The 7,500-nt window shown below is 53.7% G+C and overlaps 2 non-coding genes across 2 annotated transcripts; both read left to right on the forward strand.

Annotated features, from left to right (window-relative positions):
• The first annotated feature begins 288 nt into the window (after positions 1–288).
• LOC120848959 lies at positions 289–2,104 on the forward strand. The gene has a single exon (XR_005717815.1). It is a non-coding gene; the product is annotated as a small subunit ribosomal RNA (ribosomal RNA).
• Positions 2,105–2,543: 439 nt separating this feature from the next.
• Positions 2,544–2,696, forward strand: LOC120848980. Its single transcript, XR_005717828.1, has one exon. It is a non-coding gene; the product is annotated as a 5.8S ribosomal RNA (ribosomal RNA).
• The last annotated feature ends 4,804 nt before the right edge of the window (positions 2,697–7,500 follow it).

Genomic DNA, 7,500 nt, shown 5'->3' on the forward strand with positions numbered 1-7,500 from the left:
CCTCACGGGACCTGAAAGCTCGGCAACGCTGCGAAGGCGTCGTCAATGATTTTTTTGGCGTACGACTTTCTGTTGCTACGACGAGAAAGAAATTTATGCGCTTCTTGCCGCGTCGGTACCGACCTCGGTCGGGGATATTCCGGCTGCGCGCTCGAACGTGCTTCATTTCTTCTTGGATTTGGAAGTAATTCCTAAGCGTTGTGTGTGTTTGCGGTTCGTAAGGGGCGCCTGACGGTGGCCCCGCGTCCGCGCGTTGGTAGGGTTTTGGGCGACCCACCACGAAAAGATTACCTGGTTGATCCTGCCAGTAGTCATATGCTTGTCTCAAAGATTAAGCCATGCATGTCTAAGTACATGCCGAAACAAGGCGAAACCGCGAATGGCTCATTAAATCAGTTATGGTTCCTTAGATCGTTTCTTCCTACTTGGATAACTGTGGCAATTCTAGAGCTAATACATGCAGTGAGCCCGAAGCCCCTCGGGGCGACGGGTGCTTTTATTAGACCAAGATCAATCGGGCTTCGGTCCGTTTTGTGTGGTGACTCTGGATAACTTTGTGCTGATCGCACGGCCACGAGCCGGCGACGTTTCTTTCAAGTGTCTGCCTTATCAACTGTCGATGGTAGGTTATGCGCCTACCATGGTTGTTACGGGTAACGGAGAATCAGGGTTCGATTCCGGAGAGGGAGCCTGAGAAACGGCTACCACATCCAAGGAAGGCAGCAGGCGCGCAAATTACCCACTCCCGGCACGGGGAGGTAGTGACGAAAAATAACAATACGGGACTCTTTTGAGGCCCCGTAATTGAAATGAGTACACTCTAAATCCTTTAACGAGGATCCATTGGAGGGCAAATCTGGTGCCAGCAGCCGCGGTAATTCCAGCTCCAATAGCGTATACTAAAGTTGCTGCGGTTAAAAAGCTCGTAGTTGGATCTCAGTTACAGGCGGGAAGTGCGTGGACACCACGGTACGGCCCGTGCTGAACATCATGCCTGTCGTGGCTTGGTTCCCTTCATCAGGTGCCTTGCTTTGGCCGGCGCGTTTACTTTGAAAAAATTAGAGTGCTCAACGCAGGCGATTCGCCTGAATAACAGTGCATGGAATAATAGAACAAGATCCTGTTTCTGTTCTGTTGGTTTTTGGAATACAGGATAATGATTAAGAGGGACAGACGGGGGCATTCGTATTGCGGCGCTAGAGGTGAAATTCTTGGACCGTCGCAAGACGAACTACTGCGAAAGCATTTGCCAAGAATGTTTTCATTGATCAAGAACGAAAGTTAGAGGTTTGAAGGCGATCAGATACCGCCCTAGTTCTAACCATAAACGATGCCAACCAGCGATCCGCCTGAGTTACTCAAATGACTCGGCGGGCAGCTTCCGGGAAACCAAAGTATTTGGGTTCCGGGGGAAGTATGGTTGCAAAGCTGAAACTTAAAGGAATTGACGGAAGGGCACCACCAGGAGTGGAGCCTGCGGCTTAATTTGACTCAACACGGGAAAACTTACCCGGCCCGGACACTGGGAGGATTGACAGATTGAGAGCTCTTTCTTGATTCGGTGGATGGTGGTGCATGGCCGTTCTTAGTTGGTGGAGCGATTTGTCTGGTTAATTCCGATAACGAACGAGACTCTAGCCTATTAAATAGGTGCGTGGTTCTCTGCACCTTGCACCCTTCTTAGAGGGACAAGCGGCTCCTAGCCGCACGAAACAGAGCAATAACAGGTCTGTGATGCCCTTAGATGTCCGGGGCCGCACGCGCGCTACACTGAAGGAAGCAGCGTGTTTTTATCCCTGTCTGTAAAGACTGGGTAACCCGTGGAACCTCCTTCGTGATTGGGATAGGGGCTTGCAATTGTTCCCCTTGAACGAGGAATTCCCAGTAAGCGCGAGTCATAAGCTCGCGTTGATTACGTCCCTGCCCTTTGTACACACCGCCCGTCGCTACTACCGATTGAATGATTTAGTGAGGTCTTCGGACCGATACCCGGAGCGGCCTTTCGGTTGCGCCGGTGTGTTGGAAAGATGACCAAACTTGATCATTTAGAGGAAGTAAAAGTCGTAACAAGGTTTCCGTAGGTGAACCTGCGGAAGGATCATTACCGGATGTTATTTGGCATCGTTTTGTCTTCTTCCTCTTGTACGGGGAATGGACTCGATGTGCGAATTTATCTGGCGCCGATCCCGACCAAGCTTGGATGCCGTCGGGACGGCACAAAAAAAAAAACAACTGTGGTTCGGATGTGCCTTTTTCTTTGGTTGGCCTCCGTTCCTTTCGATGATGCGCCCAGCGGGAGCCCTCTGCTGCCTCGATTGAGAGGAGATTTCAAGTGCACCGGGACAATCCGCGGGTTACAAAAGGCGCACCGCCCCCTTTTTCGTCTCTTCTCGAGGATCGCCCTTTTGTTTTGATTAACGAAGAGGCGTTTGAGAAGAGGCCTTTTTTTGCGCTTTCGAGATGGCATGGGATGTGCCGGGCGCGAAAAAAAACAACAACTTGTGTTTTGTCGTACTGATTGAAAAATCCAAAAACATTGACACGACTCTAAGCGGTGGATCACTCGGTTCTCGGGTCGATGAAGAACGCAGCCAGCTGCGAGACTTGGTGTGAATTGCAGGACACACTGAGCACTTACTCTTTGAACGCACATTGCGGCCTCGGGCCTTCCCGTGGCTTCGTCTGTGTGAGGGTCGGATCATATATCAAGAGAGGAGAATTTGTTTTCTACCTCGTTTTGACTGTGTCGGATCGTGGGCAGCACGCAGTTTTATGCTTTCTTGCGTTGCGTTTTCTTTGAGCAAATGCACGAGTGGTGCGATTGCACGCGTGCGCTTAACCAGTCCTCCTCCTCCTACGAGTTTTTATCGAACACTGCATGGGAAAACGAAACTCGATGGATACCGTTTGTGGAAAATCCCGTACCAAAAAAATCTTTCGCACGTTGAACGGCGCTGTGACGTCGGTGCGTTAGAAACGGAGATTTGAAACGGTTTCTTTTCGATCGATTCTGTTTTCTTTGGCGTGGATGTTGTTCGAGTGGAAAAACCGTGGGACGGAGTTGGCGTTGGCGCGTTGAAACGCGGCGTCGGCAAATGTAAATCTCGTGGCGTTGATTTGCACAAAAAAAAAGAAAAACGCTTCTGGGAGGAAAGTTTTTTGCGTCGTAGCCTTCCGTCAGTCTAAGACCTTCGCGTCCCCGATGAATACTGGAGCCATCCAGTAGGGGAATGCCGTTGGATTGCGCGCTTTCTTTTTTGTCGAATCGAAAGCGATGCAAAGCGTGTGTAAAACAAATGTTAGTTCGCCATCCTTTTGTGTTTTTGACATGTGGTAAGGAGGCGAAGTTTTTGTTGGAAAGCGCACAAAATGAATTGTCGACCTCACATCAGGCGAGACAACCCGCTGAATTTAAGCATATCACTAAGCGGAGGAAAAGAAACCAACAGGGATTCCCTTAGTAGCGGCGAGCGAAACGGGACCTAGCCCAGCACCGAATCCCTCGTCCTTGCCGGCGATCGGGAAATGTGGTGTATGGGAGGTAACGTTCCCGAGAGTTTTGCGGTGGTGCAAGTCCCCCTGACAGGGGCTTGACCCAGAGTGGGTGCCAGGCCCGTCTCCGCCACTGCTCTCTCGGGATGGAACCTCCCGTGTGTCGGGTTGCTTGAGAGTGCAGCCCTAATTGGGTGGTAAACTCCATCTAAGGCTAAATACGTCCGAGAGACCGATAGTTCACAAGTACCGTGAGGGAAAGTTGAAAAGAACTTTGAAGAGAGAGTTCAAGAGTACGTGAAACCGCTTAGAGTAAAACGGGTGGGCCCTCGAAGCTCGAGGGCGGTGGGATTCAGTTTCGCTGTGACGTGGAGCGGTGTCAGCGTCTTGGTTTACGGGCTCTCCTTGACGGGGGGGCCCGTTCCGGCTGCCCGCGCGGTGCCGCGCACTCCGGAACGCATTTTCGACCGTCGGTAGGACGCCGCGACGGGCACGGGTAACTCTTTCAAGAACGACTTTGAGTCCGGCCGCTGGAGGTGACCGGCGACGGCCCTTGTTTGGCTGTCGTGGGAGTTATACCTGGCCGGTAATCGAGTACGTCACCCTGCCCAGGCCTCATGGGCTACTCCCTTCGGGGAGGCCCGAAACGATGCCCTCCGGAATGCGGAGCGGGAAACCCGGCTGGGTCAACGGGTCGCCTGCCTTACGCCAGGTATTCGCCTGACGTTCGGTGTTTGGGGCTCGGAACCGGCGAGGCGGGTTCTTTCCGCGGAGGGTCGTCATGGTTGGCGGCGAGTTGGTCGGTAACCCACCCGACCCGTCTTGAAACACGGACCAAGGAGTCTAACATGTGCGCGAGTCAATGGGTCCCTCAAAACCCAGAGGCGCAATGAAACGTGAAGGCGCGGCCTCGTGCCGTGGCGAGTTGCGATCCCGGGCCGCCCAGGGGTCCGATGAAGGGAGCAGCAACGGCCCGCCCCACACGCTCACGTCGTGGGGGCGGCGCTAGAGCGCACACGTTGGCACCCGAAAGATGGTGAACTATGCCCGGGCAGGACGAGGCCAGAGGAAACTAAGGTGGAGGTCCGAAGCGCTTCTGACGTGCAAATCGATCGTCCGACCCAGGTATAGGGGCGAAAGACTAATCGAACCATCTAGTAGCTGGTTCCCTCCGAAGTTTCCCTCAGGATAGCTGGCGCTTGTTGCCGAGACCAGTCACACCTGGTAAAGCGAATGATTAGAGGCATTGGGGTCGAAACGACCTCAACCTATTCTCAAACTTTCAATGGGTGTGTCGGAGGCCTTCTGGTCTGAGGCCTCCGGAAGCGATGAGAGTGCCAAGTGGGCCACTTTTGGTAAGCAAAACTGGCGCTGTGGTATGAACCAAAGGCCGGGGTAAGGCGCCCGATGCGGGACGCTCATGAGATCCCATGAAGGGTGTTGGTTGCTTAAGACAGCAGGACGGTGGCCATGGAAGTCGGAACCCGCTAAGGAGTGTGTAACAACTCACCTGCCGAAGCAACTAGTCCCGAAAATGGATGGCGCTCTAGTGTCGAGCCTATCCCCGGCCGCTGCCGGCAGATGCACGCAAACAAGGGGGTGCTAAGCTGCAGCGAGTAGGAGGGCCGCTGCGGTGAGCGTTGAAGGTGTCGGGCGTAAGCCCGCCTGGAGCCGCCGCTGGTGCAGATCTTGGTGGTAGTAGCAAATACTCAAGTGAGAACCTTGAGGACTGAAGTGGAGAAGGGTTCCATGTGAACAGCAGTTGAACATGGGTCAGTCGGTCCTAAGGGAAAGGAGAAGTTCTTTCCGAAGCGGGAGCACTTTTTTGCAGTGGAGAGAGCCCCGCAGTGACCGAAAGAGAATCGGGTTAATAATCCCGAACCCGGACACGGAGATTGGTCCTTCGGGGCCCAGTGCGGTAACGCAAACCAGCTCGGAGACGCCGATGCGAGCCCCGGGAAGAGTTTTCTTTTCTCTGTAAGGAGATCGAGTCCCTGGAATGGGTTCGCCCCGAGATAGGGATGGTGGCTTCGTAGAGCAGTGCGGTTCTTGCGCTGTCCGGTGCGCTCGCGTCGGCCCTTGAAAATCCGAGTGAGGGAGTGTGATTTTCGTGCCGGACCGTACCCACATCCGCAGCAGGTCTCCAAGGTGAACAGCCTCTAGTCGATGGACCAATGTAGGTAAGGGAAGTCGGCAAAACGGATCCGTAACCTTGGGATAAGGATTGGCTCTGAGGACTGAGCCGGTCGGGCTGGGGACCTGAAGCAGGAACGGCACTGCACCGGGACTGGGCGGGGCTCGCCGTTGACGCGGCGCGGCCAAGCCCGGACCAGCGTCGGGACCTTCCTGTGGAAAGCCTCAGCTGCGCGGCGTCTGAGGGCTTCGTGCCCAAAGTGCTATGCTTCGGCCGGCAAAAAACAGTCAACTCAGAACTGGCACGGACCGGGGGAATCCGACTGTCTAATTAAAACAAAGCATTGCGATGGCCGCTGGTCGGTGTTGACGCAATGTGATTTCTGCCCAGTGCTCCGAATGTCAACGTGAAGAGATTCATCAAAGCGCGGGTAAACGGCGGGAGTAACTATGACTCTCTTGTGGTCTCGATTGGCTCGGTGCTCCTGCGCACCTTTCACAAGATCCTAGACAAAAGGTTGAGACAGATTGTTCACCTACGTGACGAGCAACGAGAACATCATGATTCTGAGTACGCTACTTAAGACAAGTCATGCCGCGGGGCGAAGCCTTTACATGGCTAATATAGACCTGTCAAAGGCATTTGACAGCGCCACACACACCGCAATACTGAATGGACTTGCACGCCACCAAATGGTGGGGAAGTCCATGATTGACTACCTGCATTGGTTCTACACAAATTCTACTACAACCTTGCAACACAGAGGGGTGGAAAGGACAGTGCGCCCTGGGGAGGGAGTCAGACAAGGTGACCCGCTGTCTCCGCTGTTGTTTAACGCGGTCATCGATGAGTTCATCGACAGCATCCCCCCGGGCTTTGGTGTGAGACTGGGTGAGGGGCGGTGCGCGTCGTTGGCTTTTGCTGATGACCTCGTGATTCTGGCGGAGACGGCGGCTGGCCTACAATTTCTCCTCGACAAGTTCCAGGAATTTCTGAGCACTAGGGGTCTCACAGTAAACGTAAAGAAGTCTTCGACCCTAAGCCTCGTAGGAGACGGGAAAAACAAAAAGGCAAAAATCTGCCCAGTGGCTTTCAAAGTAAATGGAGAACCACTTCGAGTGATTGATTGCTCAGGTTCATGGCGCTATCTGGGGGTCGAAGTTAACACATCAGGGGAGATATGGTACAATGGGGTGAATTTCGACGACCTTATCGTAAGTCTAGAGAGGACCCCCCTTAAACCTCAGCAGAAGATGAACATTCTAATCTTCTACCTAATACCGAGACTAATCTATGGCTTGGTTATGAGTGCCAAGTCAAAGACATACCTACACCAGATTGACCGTAGGATTAGAGCGGCTGTCCGGCTTTTTCTGCATCTGCCGAAGGACGTTCCAGTTGCCTTCCTATAGACCGACACGCGGGCTTGACGTCACGGAGCTGCGGTGGCGCTGCGATCACGCCGGAGCCGGGTGGTGTGGGCAAAAGCGCGCACGTTTCGCATGGGCGTCATAGCATTTCAACATGCCGCGAAGCTGCGTTGCCGTTAATTGCACCAAAATATAGAAAAAAAAAGTAGCGGGGTGGGTTTCCACAAGTTCCCGGCAGACTTTGAAACGCATAGAAGGTGGATAATATCCATGGATCGAAAAGAATGGTCGCCTCGCGCGAACGACCGTTTGTGCGGCAAGCACTTGAAGGCAGCTGCGGCTTCCATATCAATCTCCTTCCCGAGGCTTGCTTATGTGCAGGGAGACCGTTGTCTGATCGAGACCACCCGGATTTTGTTCCCATGGTGTGTGCGCACAAAGCATCGGCCAAGCGCTCGTTGGAGGCTCGCTAAGCCCGTGCTACCCAGCAGGAGGGGATCGGCG

Source organism: Ixodes scapularis, unplaced genomic scaffold, assembly GCF_016920785.2.
Source record: "Ixodes scapularis isolate PalLabHiFi unplaced genomic scaffold, ASM1692078v2 ptg000854l_1__unscaffolded, whole genome shotgun sequence".
Lineage (NCBI taxonomy): Eukaryota > Metazoa > Arthropoda > Arachnida > Ixodida > Ixodidae > Ixodes > Ixodes scapularis.